The sequence below is a fragment of the Elephas maximus genome, chromosome 15 (assembly GCF_024166365.1).
Source record: "Elephas maximus indicus isolate mEleMax1 chromosome 15, mEleMax1 primary haplotype, whole genome shotgun sequence".
Taxonomy (NCBI): domain Eukaryota; kingdom Metazoa; phylum Chordata; class Mammalia; order Proboscidea; family Elephantidae; genus Elephas; species Elephas maximus.
The window spans coordinates 40,712,432-40,731,925 of NC_064833.1; positions in this window are offsets into that span (position 1 = coordinate 40,712,432).

Genomic DNA, 19,494 nt, shown 5'->3' on the forward strand with positions numbered 1-19,494 from the left:
TCCGTATTATTGTCCACAATTTTGTCATCTGATGTGATTTTCCTATGTGTTGTAAATCCTATCTCTATGATGTCCAAGAGATGGGATTAGCAGCAGTTATTTAATGAGGCTGGACTCAATCTACAAGATTAGGTTGTGTCTTAAGCCAATGTCTTTTGAGATATAAAAGAGAGAAGTGAGCAGAGAAACCTGAGGCCTCGTATTACCAAGAAAGAAGCACCAGGAGCATAGCTCATTCTTTGGGTCCGGGTCCCTGAGCTGGGAAGCTTCTTGACCAGGGGAAGATTGATGACAGGGACTTTCCACCAGAGCCAACAGAGAGAGAAAGACTTCCCCTTGAGCCGATGCTCTGAATTTGGACTCCTAGCCTCCTAGGCCGTGAGAGAGTAAATTTGTTTGTTGAAGCCATCCACTTGTGTTATTTCTGTTATAGCAGCACTAGATAACTAAGACAGTCATGTTGTGCTGATTTCCCCCATATAGTGTATTGCCTTTCCCTTCACCAGTATTACTATGTATCTTCTGTCTAGTAATTTACCCTTCCTCCTGCTCCTTTCCCTGGGAACTATGAAAGAATGTTTTTTTCTGTGTGTAAACCTTTTCTTATTTTTTAATAATAGTGGTCTCATACAATATTTGTTGTAAATGTGAAATGTCAGATAATGGGATAGTTGATAAGTGAGGAGAGGTGTACTTCATTTAAGTCTCACCACATTCCTATGGAGTAAACACTATCATCATCTCTGTTTGTCAGGGAAGACAACCGAGGCAGAGTCAAGTTAAATAACTTGCCCAATATCACTAGAAATACAAGGGCAGAACCAGGATTTGAATACAGATAGTCTATCTGCAGAGTCTGTGCTCTTATCCACTGTACTAAATGACATCTCAAGTCTAAAATGATGAACATCTCTATTTTTATCCTCCAGCAGCCATTCACCTTTTTGTAAGCAATACAGTATGAATTTTCCTCTGGACAATCAGTTCCTTCTCCACTCTCACCCTGTGCTCTCTTGGAGAAGTGTAGCACATGACCTAGGCTTAAGCTGGTCAGAGCATCCCAATCTCTAGGCTCAGAGATCGGACCCAATCAGAGCCAATGAGATGCAATGTGACCATTGCAAAGACTTCTGGGAAAAAGCCTCATTTTTTTTCAGTAGGAGACTATGAGGAACTACTCTGGCCATCTTGCCATAGTGTACAGCTTAAGTATGAAGCCAGCGCTGGAAAGTGGAGCCAAAAATGGAACAGAGACCCTCAAGCCCTGCCTGAAGCTAGATTCCTCTTGAACTTTTCAGTTGTGTGATCCAATAAATTCAATTTTTGTTCAAGCCATTTCTTTTTTTTTTTTTAATTTTATTTTGTTTTGTTTGTTTCCACAGTCAAGGGAAATAGTCCCAAACAAAACGATATATCCTATGTGTGGTTGGGGTGAGGTGCAGAAATGGGGAAAAAAGTCAGTGGCCAAATACATGGGCCATCCTCACAGGGATACTGGTGCCAGTTGTCATCGAGCCAACCCCAACTCTTGTCGACCCTGACTCATGGCAACCCCATGTGTAATAGAGTAGAACTGTACTCCATAGGGTTTTCAATGGCTGATTTTTCAGAAGCAGATCACCAGGCTTTCTCCCAAGGCACCTCTGGGTGGACTCAAGCCTCCAACTTTTCAGTTAGCAGCTGAACATGTTAGCCATTTGCACCACTCAGGGACTCCGCACAGGGATAGTATGACTGAAAAGTAGGGAGTAGAGGGGGAGGCACAAGTCACTTGGATGTGATGGCAATAAGGCAAAATAAGGCAAAATTAAAGCACTCAGAATTTTTCTTGTTTTCATTTTTCATGTTTTTAAATATTTTATGATTTTTGTATGCTGTTGCAGAAATACAGAATTGGGTCTTTTATTTCATAATATATGATCTTGGTTTAATTTATTTGCATAATTTTAGCATATTTCCAAAAACCTCAAGAGGGGACTGTACCCATTACCCCAGTACACACCCATGCCATGCCCCTCTGTACCCTCCCTCACACCATATGTACTTGGCACACTCTCTAGGACACACTCTCTTTGTTTTCTCCTTCCGTGACAAGCAGTCAGAGCAAAAGAGCTCTCTACACTTGTGCTGTTTTGTCCCCCAAAATTGCTGCCCCAATTAGATTGGCTGGCCTAGTGCTGACGACAGTCCTTCCTCCCTCTTGAACTCCTGTTGTCTGGCAAAACGACAAATTCTCTGGCCGTTCCCAAGTATGTGGTTCTTAGCCTTCCTTGCACTTTGGATTTGGTAGAATACTCAGGAAATGTGGTTTCATCTGCCTTGAGCTTATATCATTTTTCCAAAGTGTATTTAGAAGAACACGAGTCTTAAGAGAGTCTTCTCACAAACAGGGTTGGAAATCCAATTTGGAAAATACTGCAGACCATAACCCTCCTTCGAGATTCACAGTGCATAATTTCATCTCAAAAGCCCTGAGAAATCCTATGATTTCAATTGTGTTAAACCCAACTTTTCTCATATTTTACTGAGCAAGGGGTTACTTTTAATGTTTACTCCTACTAACATTCTTCAGGACAGGTATTCCATAGAGCATACTTTGAGAAAGGTCGATTTAAAATATTGTAGAGCATGATCAGAGAACTGTAAGCAAATTTATTATTGACTCTACAGTTGTTATAAGAATATAACTTGAAATCATTTGAAAAAGATTGTTGTGGTTGTGTGCCATAAATTCTGACTCGGAGTGACCTTATATGACAGAGTAGAAATGCCCCTTAGGGTTCTACTAGGCTGTTATCCTTATAACAGTAGATTGCCAGGCCTTTTCTCCCATGGAGCCACTGGTAGGTTTGAACTGATGACCTTTCAGTTCGCAGCTGAGTGCTTAACCATTGTGCCAACAGGGATCCTAAATAATCACATTAAATACAACAAAAAAAAAAACAAACCCCTTGCTGTCAGGTTGATTCTGACTCATGGTAACCCCACGTGTTACGGAGTAAAACCGTCCCATAGGGTTTTGTTGGTTGTAATCGTCACAGAACCAGATCACCAGGCCTTTCTTCTGTGTGAAGCAGGTTACAGATGTTCCCTCACCCTCTGCTTTGATGGAAAAAACAAAACAAAAAAGAGTAGTTGAGTCGACTCCAACTCATGGTGACTCCCTGTGTGTCAGGGTAGAACTGAACTCCATAGGGTTTTCAATGGCAGTTTTTCCTTTAAGCAGATCACCAGGCCTTTCTTCCAAGGTGCTTCTGGATGGACTCAAACTGTCAAGCTTTCAGTTAGCAGCTGAGCACATTAACCATTTACATCTCCCTGGGACCCCAATTTCTTTTAAAGTTGATGAATGCAGATCCTTTTTATGCCAAATGCATGTGAATTCATCGTTTTCCTTCTTTTTCTTAAATCCTGCAGCTCTGAGTATCCTTCATGCAAAAACTATAAGCCATGTAGGATGCCAAGTAAGATAAGGACTGAGAAAGTCTCCTGGATTTGTCCTAAGGGAATCACGAGTGATATGAGCAGGAGCAAGGGTAATGGCAGATTGTGCAGCTGAGGATAGAATATGGGTAAGAGATCAGGTTTGAATCTACAGTCATGACATTGAGACTGCTAATAAAGACGCTGCCATCCCGGAGGTCAGAGGAATACGGAACCAAGGGAATGTAGACATAGAGCTATTTGGGTGTTCAAAATGGGGGTCATGATGGATGTGTTTCCCTTCCTGTTCCCAGGGTGAAGCCACTCATAACAGTTATGTTTTGAACGCTATATGTGCCAGGTACAGTGCTGAGAGTTTAACATATGTTATCTCTTATAATCCCTACAACAGCCCTGAGAATATAACTTATTACCATTTTGCAGAGGAGGAAACTAAGGTGCAGAAGCTGCCTAAGGCCATAAAGCTGGTGAAATGGCGGGTCCCCACTATCTTGCTCCCAAGCCTGGCCCCTTATAGGGAAGCTTCAAGGTCTCATATCGCTTTAGCAGTGTCTCTCCAGCTTACGCCACTTGGGCCCACAGGGTGACGTGGGAAGGTGGCAGGTATGTCTGAGACCTCAGGGCCATAGCCTGGTAAGGCTGATCTTATGGTAATGGGCAAGCCGTAGCTTGGTCTTGGGCACCTGAGTCTCAGTCTGGGAGGACACTGAAAGCTGGCTCGTCAAGACTTCAAAGAAATTTTTCGAAGTATCTAAGTGCTACAAGGGAATAACTGTATTTGTCCCCGGTGTGTTTGACTCACATCTTCAATTTTTAGTAGCATAAAGACTGATTACCTTTATAATTGAGATTTCATGTATTTGAATAAAAATCTCATGTAGTGCAGTAAACATTCTGAGGGAGAAAACTGGTCTTATTTTGCAAACAACTCTGCAATAATTAACTAGTATAATTAAGAATGAAGCAGGAACTTTAATAATGTTCCTGGTGGATGTGAACTGCCAGTCTCTTGGTTAGCAGCCATAGCACTTAACCACTACGCCACCAGGGTTTCCTTAATAATGTTAGTAATGATTAATTAAGGAGCCCTGCTCAGCCGCTAACTGAAAGATTGGCCGTTCAGACCCACCCAGTATCTCCACAGGAGAAAGACCTGGCGATCTGCTTCCATAAAGATTATCCATTGCTATCAAGTCAATTGCCACTCATCCATAAAGATTACAGCCTAGAAAATCTTATGGGTCAGTTCTACTCTGTCACATGGGGTCACTATGTGTCTGAATTGACTCGACAGCAACAGACAACAATAACTAACATTAATTAATTTTTAAGTTTTTCATGAACTCAGGGATTTTGATGGGAGGAGTCCTGGGGTACAGTGGTTAAGCACTCGGTTGCTAACCCGAAGGTTGGTGGTTCGAGCCCACCAGCCATTCTGCAGGAGAAAGATGTGGCAGACTGCTTCCGTAAAGATTACAGCCTTGGAAAACCTATGGAGCAGTTCTACTCTGTCCAATAAGGTCGCTGTAAGTCGGGATCTATTCGAAGGCAACAGAGTTTGGATTTTTTTGTTTGCTTGTTTGAGATGAATGGGCTTCTGGAGACATCTCGAGACTTTTCTCTAGTGAGGGATGCTCAGGATGAGTTGGGTGTGCCTAGATATGGAAAAGAAAATGGTGAGGAAAATATATCTGGTGCTGAGTCATCCTGAAAAGGGCAGGACTTTATCTCGTATATCTGTCTGTTCAGCTTGCCTGTTATCTAACTCAGCCTGGTATTATTGTTAACTACGTACATGTCTGACATCTCCGCTATTCCGTACTTCCACATTTCAACTTGCACAAGTGATGATAAGAGCAAGGAACTGAAATCAGGCTGACCTGAGTTCAAATGCTGACATTGCATTTGACCTTGGAAAATTACTTTGACTCCCTAAGTCTGTTTTCTCGCCTGTAAATGGGGATAATAATAATCTCTTGCTCAAAGCGTGGTTGTGAAGTTTAATAAGCATAATGGATATGAAGTTCTTAGTGCAATGCTTGGAACCCAAAAAGCACTCAACAAATGATACTGTTGTTAAAAGGTTCTTGAAATAAAGGTTTTGCTTTATAATAATGAAAAAGCTCATAACTATTCGTAAAGCATTTTTGTGCACATATGTTGATCCTAATACCCAAACCCATTGCCGTCAAGTCAATTCCAACTCATAGCAACCCTATTAGACAGAGTAGAACTGCCCCATAGAGTTTCCAAGGAGCGCCTGGTGGATTTGAATTGCTGACCTTTTGGTTTGCAGCCGTAGCTCTTAACCACTATACCACCAGGATTTTTGTAACGCATTTTTGTGCATACATGTTGATCCTAATACAGAGCCTTGCAATTAGGAGACAGGTTGCTATGGAGAAGTTAACATTCTTTTACAATAATGGTGGAAGTGTAATTGATAAATCTTTATGGACGGCAACATGGTAACAAGGATCAAAGGCATAATCTTTGATCCTGCAGGACAGGAACATAAAAATGTATATGAAGAAAAGGTTCATTATAAACTTAATAATATTGAAATTTTAGAAACAACCTAAATGCCCAACAATATGGGATTGGTTTATACATTCTAGCCCATTCATACATAGCTCTATAAAGTCTTCTGTTATGGATTCAAGTGTATTCCCCCCTGCCCCCCAAAAATATATATATAGAAGTCCTAACCCCTGTGAATGTGACTTTGTCTGGAAATAGAGACTTTGAAGAGTTATCAGTTAGGTTAACATGAAGTCATGCTGAAATAGAGTAGGTTCTGATCTTTCATGACCGGTGTCCTTATAAAAGAGCAAGATACACAGAGATAGGGAGGCAGAGGAAGGATACCATGTGACATTGCAGCTGCAAACCAAGAATACCTAAAGCTACCAGAAGAGAGACAGGCATAAAACAGATTCTCTCTCAAAGCCTCAGAAGGAATCAACACAGCCAACACCCTGATCTCAGACTCCCAACGTCCAGAACTGTGAGACAATAAACTTCTGTAGTTATAAACCACTCAGGTTGAAGTATTTTGTTACAGCAGCCCTAGGAAACCAATACCCCTTCCCTGACCCAACTTGCAGGACAAATCACTCCTCGGTGCTGCCAGAGTGCAGCCTTTATGTATCTTTTACCCTAATGCCTAGAACAGTGCTCAGTCCAAACCAGGAGCTTAGCAAATGAATGACTGGATCAATCAATCAACAAACAATTCTTTGTGAGGGGCCAGAAGGAAGCCGTGTGGTCTAGAGGAAAGAGACTTAGAATCCTCAGTAGAGGACCCACCTCTACGGCTTACTAGCTATATTACCTCGGCAAGTCACTCAACAATCTGAGCCTCAGGTTCCTCACTTATAAATTATAGTCATAGTAGTTGCCTGTTCCAGTAACTGCAGAGGATTAAAGCAGCCACATATATTAAAAATTTAAAATAAAAATACTTGAAAGTATATTTTTCTAATTATCAAAGTAGAAAACTAAGCAGCATCTTTTGATGTTCCTTATGTGATTTGAGGAAACTCTGGTGGCACAGTGGTTAAGAGCTATGGCTGCTAACCAAAAGGTTGGCAGGTCAAAGCCACCAAGTGCTCCTTGGAAACCCTATGGGGCAGTTCTACTCTATCCTACGGGGTCGCTATGAGGTCGCTATGAGTCGGAATCAACTCAACGGCAACAGGTTTGGTTTTGAAGGACAAGAGGCCTGTCATTCTACTTCCAAAAATAAGCCAATGGAAACCCTATGGATCACAACAGTCCACCCTCAATGGATCATTGTGATGGTACAGGACTGGGCAGTATTTCATTCCGTTACGCATGGGGTCACCACGAACCTGGAGCTGACTCAACAGCAGCTAACAACAACAAGTAACTGGAAGATTCTGGCCTACTTTTATTCTCCAGGTTCCTCCCTCACCCACTTCCAAGTCTGTATTAATATCAACCCTGCTGGCGTAGTGGTTATGTGCTACAGCTGATAACCAAAAGGTCGGCAGTTCAAATCCGCCAGGTGCTCCTTGGAAACTCTATGGGGCGGTTCTACCCTGTCCTATAGGGTTGCTATGAGTCAGAATTGACTCGAGGGCAGTGGGTTTGGTTTTTTTGGTTTGGTGGGGGTTTATATACAAAGTAGCATTCTTTCATTCATTTACTGAATAAATATTTACCCTATACATCAGGCACTGGAAACCCTGGTTGTGTAGTGGTTAAGAGCTATGGCTGTTAACGAAAAGGTCAGCAATTTGAATCCACCAGGCGCTCCTTGGAAACTCTATGGGGCAGTTCTACTTGGTCCTATAGGGTCGCTATGAATTGGAATTGACTCTACGGCAGTGGTTTGGTTTTTTTTTTTTTTTTTTTTTTGCCTTAATCAGGCACTATTGAGTCCTGAGGCCTCACAATGGTAGAAACCGAAATCTGTAAAGAAATAACAGTAAGGCGATTTGGAAAGTGCTGTCAAAGTGGTGGAATTCAGAGGCATGCCATGGAAACAGAGGAAGATGCTCCAGCGCTACGGCAGATGGAGGAGGCACAGCCTTGCCTCAGTAAAAAAAAAAAAAAAGTCCCTGGTATATGAAGCTGCAAGGTTGCTGAGGAGGACAGGGAATCTTTCTTGAAGTGGGAATGGCCTTGCAGGGCTGATGGACTTCTAGTTAGTTCGGGGCAACTATACCATGCAATAGCAGAGAAGAAGTCCCTTTGATGAACTGGCCAGACTTCTGCTTTCTTTTCATGAGGTAAGAGGGACAGGACTGACACCTTGCACTGGGAAACACTCTGGCTCTGGGATTACCTGGGGAGGGAAAGTATGAACTTCCTGCTAATGGAGGCATGAGGGGGCTCGGGGTGGGGGGCCTCTGGACAGCTGTGGGGGCAGTCATTGTACCCAATCTGGGAAAGCAAGAGACCCTAGTTGCACTAGGAAACTGTTCTTGTTTCATGGGAGTGAGCTAGCATTCTCACTTCCCAAAACTATTTCTGAGTAAAATTGCAAGCAGGGGATGAAAGCAGAGTTAGCTATCGGGTGTGTCTAAGGGAATCCCACTCCAGTTCTATTACTTCTGGCTCAGATGCCTGTTGTCTTCTTGTGTCTTCAGGATCCAGGGTCTCATACTCCTGAAGCCTTGAGTCATCTGTCTACATTCTAGCTTCTGCCACCCAGCCAGCTAAGGTATGAAAGCAGCCAAGCTTCAAGCAGATGACACTTGGCTCCAGCTGCCCCATCCTGATTATCCCCAGTGCACATCGTCCTCTCTGGTTGCCTTGCTGTCTGGAACCCACATGTAAGTCTTTATTGGAGCTGCTAACACCCTCCCCCCTGTCATTCTACCAGCTTCCAGTTCAGAATGATGACAACTCTCAAACTGCCCCACTGGGGCTGGGGCCCATGGATGAAGGGAGGGAGGGTGCATTTTGAGCTGAATTCCCTTTCTGTCCACTTTGTCCTAGAATCTTTCCCTGTAATTCAGATCTACCTTCCCTTCCACCCCAATCCCACAGCCTATCTCTATGTACTTGACGAACTGGATAAGCAGAGATACATTTCTTTCTCTTGGGATTCTCCTGTCATCTCCTGTTGGGTGCTCGGAGGACACAGCCCGTGCAGAAAGGAAAACAGCAGAGCAGCCTTTGGTGGACACATGGGAAGTACTGCCCCATGATGCTAACGACGGCAGTTCAGCTCTGTAAAGAATGGTCTGTAACGACTGTCAGCAAAAGTGTTTATGATTCCTATCATATCTTTCAGAGCCCTGGCTCTGAAAGCTTGGCTGCTAACCAAAAGGTCAGCAGTTCAAATCCACCAGCCACTCCTTGGAAACCCCGTGGGGCAATTCTACTCTGTCCTATAGGGTTCCTATGACTTGGAACAAGCATTTAAAATGCATATATTGAAATTAAGAAGCCCTGGTGACACAGTGGCTAAGCACCCGGCTGCTAACTGAAAGGTCAGCCATTCAAACCCACCAGCAGTTCTGCAGGAGAAAAGATCCGACGATCTGCTCCCCTGAGGATTACAACCTAGAAAACCCTACAGGGCAGTTCTACTCTGTCATATAGGGTCACTGTGAGTCAGAATTGACTCGATGGCACACAATAGCAACACATTGAAATAAAAAATAATAAAAAGATCAAGAAAGTGTACAATCTTCATAATTTCAGCTTTGTATTTTAAGCCTTAGTTACTGAATGAGAATTGAAACAGGGGTGGGACAAAGATCTTGGTTTCATTTCCCTTCTCTCCCCTGTCTGCACAGGCTTCTGCTTTTCCAAACCACCTACCATTTGTTTCTGAATCTCTCTTCTACGTAGTTTCTCCCTTGTCTCTTTGGTAGTAGGTAGATCCCAGTTCACAGTCAAGATGGGGAGATGGCCAAGTTGTAAAACCAAATGCACGCTGCTGATGCCACATTCAGTGGGGTGTATCTGCCGTCACCAGTCACAGAGCAGTCAAGTGTCCTTGCAGACCACCGAGTGAGCCCATTCGGATGCGTGTGTCTGAAGATTTCCTCTGCCTTGTGCCAAAATAGGAGACCTGGTGGCACAGTGGTTAAGTGCTCGGCTGCTAACCTAAAGGTCAGCAGTTTGAACCCACCAGTGTCTGGGTGGGAGAAAAATGTGGCAGTCTGCTTCCATGAAGATTTACAACCTGGAAACCCTATGGGGCAATTCTACTCTGTCCTATAGAGTCGCTGTGAGTCGGAATTGACTTCACAGCAATGGGTTTTGTTTTGTTTTTTTGGTTTGTGCCAAAATACTGTCAAGTAGGAGGTAAATGGAGCTGTAGTTATAGCTAATCATTTGTTACTCTAAGGATTTTTTTTTTGGCATCTTCCATCTTGGGGGTGGGGGGATAAAGGGAGATGACAGCAGGGTTAGATTTGTGCTTTAGTGAGATCACCTTGGCAGCTCTGTGGGAAACATCTGAAGTGCATACGGCTGCAGGCAGTTAGAGGCAGCTGCAGTAACTAGGGAGAGAGATGGGGTGGTTGATCGTTATCACAGTGGCTCCCAATGAACTACAGCATCCCGTGCCCACGTCCCTTTGCAGCGTGACATCCCTACTCCTCCTAACAAGAAGCTGGGTTGTTCCTTCACACCCTTGAATCTGCCCTCGCCTTGTGATGTGATTGTACCAATAAAATGAAGCAGAAGTGACACTGTGTGACTTTTGAAGCTCGTCCATAAGACCCCATGGAGTGCCCACTATTGTTGCTATGTGCCGTCGAGTTTATTCCAACTCATGGCCACTCTATAGACAGAGTAGAACTGCCCCATAGGGTTTCCTAGGCTTTAAATGCCCTATAGAGTTTCCTAGTCTGTAATCTTTAGGGGAACAGATTGCTAGGTCTTTTCTTCTGAGCTGCTAGGTGGGTTCAAACCACCAACCTTTGAGTTAGCAGGCAAGAGCTTAACCATTGCTCCATTAGGGCTCCTTTAACTAGCATGGTGCAAATAAGTGGTCAGCTTACTGGATGATGAGAGGAAAAGTGGAGGAGAACTGAAGGAACCCAGGTGACAATCATTCCAGTAGCTATCTGACTTCGATCACACAAGGGAGCCCAGACAAGACAAGCAGAAGAACTACCCACCAGAAATAATCAACTGCTGTTGTTTTAAGCCACTAAATTTTGGGGTGGTTTTTTATACAGTGACAGACAACTGATAAAGATGGTGCTTGCTCTGAACTAGACCAATGTTAGTAGTTTTCATTCATTCAATATTTTTGAACACCTATTATATAGCAAGGGTCCCTGGGCAGTTGCTAGCCTAAAGGATGGTGGTTTGAACCTACCCAGCAGCTCTATGGAAGAAAGGCCTAGCAAAATGTTTCCAAAAAGATTAAAGCCAAGAAAAGCCTATGGAGCAGTTCTCTGTAACACATGGAATCTCCATGAGTCAAATAAATTGATTCAAAGGCAATGGGTTTGGGTTTTTTTGTTGTTGTTATGTGACAGGCTCTATTCTAAGAACTGGGGATACTGTAGTAAACAAAACAGATAAATATCCCTGCCTTCATGGAGCTTATACGCTAGTGGGGGAGGAGGCTGGACAGAAGGGTTACATTCGAGAAATATTTAAGAGGTAGAATTGGAATGGTCTTGTGATGGATTATATATGGACGTTGAGGTGGGATAGTAAAGAAAGGATCCTACGGCTTCCAGCTTGGGCAGCTGGGGCAATGGTGGAGCCACCCAGAGATAGGCAGACTGAGCTGGGAGTTGTTCAGTTTTGGGCACATGGGTCACTTGTGGGACAACGAGCTGGCAGTTGAATGTAGGAGTCTGAAGCTCAGGGGGGATGCCCAAGATAAATATTTTGGAGTCATCCTGTCCTGTACAACTGAGCGTGTATTTGCTGAACCACTACCCTATGCTAGGCATTCTGAGACACTAGGAAATACAGTGCCAACAGGACGGCTATGGCCCATCCTTCCATGAAGTTTATGGTTTCATCAAGGAGACCAAAAAATCTACTGTGGCAAGTTGTTTAACACAGAAAATGCAGGGCTCTGTCTAAAACTGGCATGGGGCAGGGAATTTGGATATAGGCTGTAGTTGAAACCATGATGCTAAATAAAGTTATCTTTAGAGTGTATAAAGGGATAAAAGTGGATGGACCTGGGAAACGTTGACATTCAATGGGGTGCAGAGCAGCAAGGGGACAAGGATACTAGAAGGCAGAGGAGAGATTGGGAAAAGAAGAAGAAGGGAAAGTCAGGAAGAGGGAGACAGAACAAGCTACCCTTTGTTGTTGATCCAGAGTCACAGGGGCAAGAGGCTGCTGAGGAAGTAACTGGCTAACCACATTCAAGCTGTTTTGGATTGAAACAGTCTAAGCAATCCAAGAATTGTCCGGCTTGGCCTGAGACGTGTTGTGGACTTCCAGGATGTCTACACAGGGTGCTGAAGGCTGCTCTGGGAAAAGCCTGCCTCCAAGAGCACCCAGGAGGGAAATTCATGCAGCCAGTCCCCAAGGAGCTCAGCTTCCTACTGCTAGTATGATGTCTGGTGCTTTGTTTGCTAAAGCTCGTTACCAGATTTCCTTTAAGCTGGACAATTTATATTAATTCTGTTTTTGTACTTTGTTAAGGTCCCTGGATGTTGTAAATGGTTTGCACTTGACTACTAACCGAAAGGTCGGTGGTTCAAACCCACCCAGAAGCATTGTGGAAGAAAGGCCTGGTGATCTGCTTTTGTAAAGATTGCAATCAAGAAAACACTATGGAGCAGTTCTACTGCATAACACGTGAGGTTGCCATAAATTGGAACCGACACTCCAGAAACTAGTTTGATTTTTAAATGCTTTGTTAAAGAATATCCTGGAGTCACTGCACTTGGGGCGCGGTGTTTCATGCAGCTTCCCCCAGCCAGCGCCTGTCATTCCGTATAGGTAGGTGCTTATGTAGGTTAAGGAAACCAGGACACAGAAAGCTGTATAGGTGACTATATGGCCAGCTCTCACTATCTGCCGCAGTGAGGAAACAGTGGCCCAAATCATTCCAAATGTGAATATCCTGAAATCGTTTGTTTGGATCTTTGAAATGTATCAGAACAGAATTTTTAGCCACTGGAGTTACACTGAATCAGGAATTATAATGAACGCAGAAGAGCACTGAGTATGTTTTGCCATCGTGTTATCTTTGTGGTTGCTGAATAAACAATACTTAAGAAAGAATAAACTGCTTAAGAGAACAAATTGCTTTCAAACTCTCGCTTGGTTTAGAAGTACTATTTGCATACATACAACGGAGGTGCTAATTAGAAGTGGTTTTTATCTATTTATTGAGGTGTGCCCCCAAGGAACTCTCCTGTTTCCGATGCTGTTTGTACTTAAACACGATCAAGGTGTGTTTCCTTTGGCTAGCCTGTAGTCTAGATGCCTCTTTAATGTAGGTTGACCAGCTATCTCCCCAGTTAGTTTAATAAATGAGATTTTAATACTAGCTGTATTGGCTAGTTTCTGCTGGCCTCTCCATTCTGCTCTGATCCTCAGGAGGCTGATCTGAGCAGACTATAAAAATAGGCTCCCTTTTAGGTGGTTCAGCCAGAAATTGAGGGAGGGAGGCAGGAGGAGAGCGAAGTAAGAGGATTTATTCCCCTCAGTTATTGTGCTCCCTCCCTGCAAATGGCTGTGGGTTGGCTGCATTCTTCTACTGAGGGCCACAGCTTCTGTGGGGGTGACTGCTCCATCCCACCTATTACCATGGAGTGGATTCTGACTCATAGCGAACCTATAGGACAGAGTAGAACTGCCCACAGGGTTTCCAAGGCTGCAATCTCTATGGAAGCAAACTGCTACATCTTTCTCCCACAGAGCAGTTGGTGGGTTCAAACCACCAACCTTTCGGTTGGCAGCTGAGTACCTAACCACTGCACTGGGGCTCCTTGACTGCTCCATACAGTGCTCCCTTCTGAGTTCTGAGAACCCCTCCCTCCTGTAACCCATTTAGTGGCTACAATATCCCTCGGTACTGCAAATACCCCTTATCACTAACCCTTAAACCCTGCTCACACACCCCTGTTAACACCTGTAGTCCATTTATTAACCCCTCCTCAGGCTATCCAGTTAGAAGGTGCTATCTGGTTCCTGCCAGGGCCCGTAATACCCTAGAGAAATTTATCAGTGCTTTGTATGTGCTAGGGGCTGTGCTAAGAGCTTCATATGCATTGGCTCATTTAATCCTAGGAACAACCTTATACGGAAAGTAGTACAATGAAACCTGTGACAGCCGAACTCAAAGGAGCTGCTTTGTTTTTCTGGGTCTCGCAACTTTTCCACCTTTGACAGGGTGCACTTTTACCACTTTTCTATCGCTCGTTCTTACGGGAAATATTTGAATTTTCCTCCTCTGACCGGTTTCTGCCTTACACAGGTTCCAGCTGTCGCGGGGTTTGCTGTATTACGGTCTCCACTTCCGAGATCAAAAAACCAGAGGCTTCAAGGATAATTTGCCCGGTCTCACCCAGCCAGCAGGGGGCAGAGCTGGCGTACAAAACCAGGTCCCACTCTCTCCAGACACCAGGAGCCATGTTCTCACCCCTCTGGGGTCCCTTATGTCTAAAGGGCTTCCTCCCACAATGTTGTGTTTTACTCAGGCTAATATTACGAAGTGTCTGCATTTCTTGAGCACCCACCCACAGATACCAGGGAGGACTCCCAAATCAGCTGGGACACTGGAGACACCACACTTGGATTAAATATTTGCCTTGAAGATGCAAGGAAGAGAAATGCAACCATGGATAACCATAATTTACTTTTTGTGAAAACAAGGGGTTGGCTCTATAAATAACGAGGCCGTGGGCGGGGATGCAGGGAGATAGAGGCGTGGGGGGGGGGAGGAGCCGTTCAGTGAGGCGGAAGAATTCCTTCGCAACCAGGTAGCAGCTGGTAGTGTAGTGTGCAACCTACCACCTGTGCCCCCTGTCTTTGAACGCATTGGTGGGTCTTTATAAATACTGATGCCCCAAATGGCCTCATGAATATTTATTTACCCATTTATTTCTTTACTTCATTCTTCACGCAGGGTTTAAGGAGTGAGCCGTCAATTCAGTGCTATCAGGGATTGAATGTGCAAGATTACTTAGGGAGAAATAATCAGATGTGTTCACCTCCAATCGGTATCCCGAGACTCATGAAGCACCTATATTTGGGGTATTGAGCAATAATATCGTATTTTTCATTTTGTTTGATTCTTACGTCTTCAAACTGAGAGAGCTCCCAATACTTCCCCCAGTGGTTTTTAAGGTGGCTGAGTTGCAAAATTTGCATTGCCAAAGGTTCCTCAGCTGCTGAGGCAGAAATAATTCCATCTCTACAGCAGAAAAAGTGTAAAGGGCAAGTCTTCGCACTATTTCCAGTCCTTAAATCTAGGGGTGGGCAGAGTTACAAAAGCCAAGCACACCCTGGCTCCACCCCTCTCTGCCTGGTCCAAGTACCCGTGCCAGGGCTTACACCCTGAAATTTAAGCCTAGTGTTCTTTCTGGAACAGTTGCAAAAACAGGCTTTCACAATTCGTGATCTCACAGGGTTCTGAGATGCCCCAAATCCTGTTTGCCTAAATACAAAGAAGCCTTCTTTCAGGAGCAAATGCTTTTTGTTAGTTCATGTTCTTGCTGCTGAAGTTAATGATAGTACTGCAGGATGTTAAGTCTTAGGATAGTTCTCTGCCTTGGAGGTTCTAATGAATTTAAACTTTCAGAAGCACCAGTACCATGGCCATTGTATCAGTTCCAACTCATGGCGATTCCAAGTGTGTCAGAATAAAAGTATGCTCCATAGGTTCCCTACCCCCCACCCTCCCAACATTTTATTTTGTTTTACGTGCAAGTTGACACAGCAAATTAGTTTCCCATCCAACAATTCATGCACAAATTTTTCCATCACGTTGGTTGCTATCTCCACAATGTGTCAGCACTCTCCACATTTCCACCCTGCCCTCCCCATTTTCATCCCTCCCGTTTCCCTGCCCCTCCTTGCCAGCTCATCTTAGCTGTTGGGCAAATGTTGCCTGTGTGATCTCGTATAGCTGATTGTTCTAAGGAGCACATCCCTCATGGGTGTTATTGTTTGTTTCTTATAGACCAGTCTATTATTTGGTTGAAAGGTGACCTCTGGGAGTGGCTTCAGGTTAAAAGGGTGTCTTAAAGCAATTGTCTTGGGGTTCCTCCAGTCTCTATCAGTCCAGTAAATCGAGTCTTTTTTATAAATTTGAGTTTTGTTCTATATTTTTCTGGACTAGGACCTTTTATTGTGTCCCTGGTCAGAGCGGTCAGTAGTGGTAGCCAGGCACCATCTATTTCTGATCTCAGGCTAGAGGAGGTTATGTTTCATGTGGGCCATTAATCCTGTGGACCAATTATTTCCTTGAGCCTTTGGTTTCCTTCACTCTCCTTTGCTCCAGATGGGAAGAGACCAATAGTTGACCTTAGAGGGCCGTTCACAAGCTTTTAAGATCCCAGTTTGGCTACTCACTAAGCTAGGATGTAGAACATTGTCTTTATGAAGTATGTTATGACAATTGACCTAGATATCCCCTCATACTATGGTCCTTAGCCTTCAATCCCAGTAACTCAATCCCATGAGTGTTTGTATGTGTCTAAGGAGTTTCCATAACTATGCCCACTATGTGCTCTATAATATATATAGATATATATGCAGCACATACATAAATGTATATAAAAACACCCACAACTATACCTATACTATATACTATATACTATATACTATATACTATATACTATATACTATATACTATATACTATATACTATATACTATATACTATATACTATATACTATATACTATATACTATATACTATATACTATATACTATATACTATATACTATATACTATATACTATATACTATATACTATATACTATATACTATATACTATATACTATATAAAATATACTATATACTATATACTATATACTATATACTATATACTATACCTATACTATGTTTATACTATATATCTATACCTACATAACTATACCTATACCTGTAACCATCAAAGAATGTTGCTTTCTGTGTGTAACATATGCTTAACTTCTTATAAAAGTGGTCTCATACAGTATTTGTCCTTCCATGATTGATTTATTTCACTCAGCATATCCTCCAGATTCGTTTATGTTATATAAGGTGCTTTGCAGATTCATCATCATTCTCTATTTTGTAGTATTCCATTGTATGTATGCACCACATTTTGTTTATCCATCCATCTGTTGATGGACGTTTCAGATGTTTCCATCTTTTTGCTGCAGTGAATAATGCTGCTATGGATATGGGTGTGCACGTGTCTATCCCTGTCACTGCCCTTGTTTCTCTAGGATATATACCTAGGTGTGGGATTCCTGGATCATATGGTATTCCTATTTCTAGCTTTTTGAGAAAGCGTCATGCCATTTTCCATAGTGGTTGCACCATTTTATAATCCCACCTGCAGTGCACAAGAGTTCCAATCTCCCCACAACCTCACCAGCAGTTGTTTCCTGTTTTTTTTTTTTTTTTTTTTTTTAACAGTACCATGGTATCTCGTTGTAGTTTTGATTGGCATCACTCTAGAGCTCGGCTGCTAACCAAAAGGTTGGCAGTTCAAATTCACCAGCTACTCCTTGGAAATCCCATGGGGCAGTTCTACTCTATCCTAGAGGGTTGCTATGAACTGGAACTGACTCATTGCAACAGATTTGGTTTTTTTGGTTAGTGACTAATGATCATAAGCATCTCTTCATGTGTTTGTTAGCTGCCTGAATGTCTTCTTTGGTGAAGTGTCTGTTTATGCCCTTTGCCCATTTTTTTATTGGATTGTCTTTTTGTTTTTGAGGTGTTGAAGTTTTCTATATATTTTAGAGATTAGACCCTTGTCAGATATATCATTGCCAAATTTTTTTTTGCCAGTCTGTAGGTTCTCTTTTTACTCTTTTAGTATAGTCTTTTGATGAGCATAATTATTTAATTTTTAGGAGTTATCTAGTTTATCCTCTGTTGTTAGTGCATTTTTAGTTATGCTTGATAGTCTATTGATGCCATAAATTAGGACCCCTAGCTTTGTCCTTGTGTTATCTTCCAGGAACTTTATACTTTTAGGTTTAACCTTTAGTTAGTTTTTGTGTATGTTGTGAGGTATGGATCCTGTTTCATTTTTCTGCAAATGGATATCCAATTTTACTAGCACCATTTGTTAAAGAGGCTATCTATTCCCCATTGAATGGACATTGACTCTTTGTTGAAGATCAGCTGTCCATAGCAGGATGGATTTACTTCTGGGTTCTTAATTCTGTTCCATTGGTCTGTGTGTCCGTTGTACCAGTATCAGACTGTTTTCACCACCATGGCTGTCTTAGTTATCTAGTGCTGCTATAACGGAAATACCACAAGTGGACGGCTTCAACAAACAGAACTTTATTCTCTCACAGTTTAGTAGACTAGAAGTCTGAATTCAGGGCTTCGGCTCCAGGGGAAGGCTTTCTCTCTATGTGAGCTCTGGAGGAAGGTCATTGTCATCAATCTTCCCCTGGTCTAGTAGCTTCTCTGCACAGGAACCCTGGGTCCAAAATACATCCTGTGTTCTTAGCACTACTTTCTTGGTGGTATGAGGTCCTCAATATGGCATTATTCCTCGGCCAGCAACCTGGTGACAAGTTGATTACATTGGACCACTTCCATCATGGAGAGAGCAGCATTTTGTTCTTATGAAATAGACACTTACTCTGGATATGGATTTGCCTTTCCTGCACTCAACGCTTGTGGCAAAACTGCTATCCATGGACTTGCAGAATGCCTTGTCTACTGTCATGGTATCCCACACAACATCACCTCAGATCAAGGGACCCATTTCACAGCAAATGAAGCACAGCAATGAGCCCATGCTCTTGGAATTCACTGGTCTTCCATGTTCCCCATCATCCTGAAGCAGCTGGTTTGATAGAAAAATGGAATGGCCTTTAAAAACACAATTACATACGGTATATTCACACAATGGAATACTACGCATCAATAAAGAACAATGAGGAGTCTGTGAAACATTTCATAACATGGAGGAACCTGGAAGGCATTATGCTGAGTGAAATTAGTCAGTTGCAAAAGGACAAATATTGTATAAGACCACTACTATAAGAACTTGAGAAATAGTTTAAACTGAGAAGAAAACATTCTTTTGTGGTTACGAGAGGCGGGAGGGAGAGAGGGTGGGAGGGGGTATTCACTAATTACATAGTAGATAAGAACTACTTTAGGTGAAGGGAAAGACAGCACACAATACAGGGGAGGTCAGCACAATTGGACTAACCCAAAAGCAAAGAAGTTTCCTGAATAAACGGAATGCTTCGAAGGCCAGCATAGCAGGGGCTAGGGTCTGGGGACCATGGTTCCAGGGGACATCTAAGTCAATTGGCATAATAAAATCTATTAAGAAAACATTCTGCATCCCACTTTGAAGAGTGGCGTCTGGGGCCTTAAACGCTAGCAAGCAGTCATCTAAGATGCATCAATTGGTCTCAACCCACTTGGATCAAAGGATAGTGAA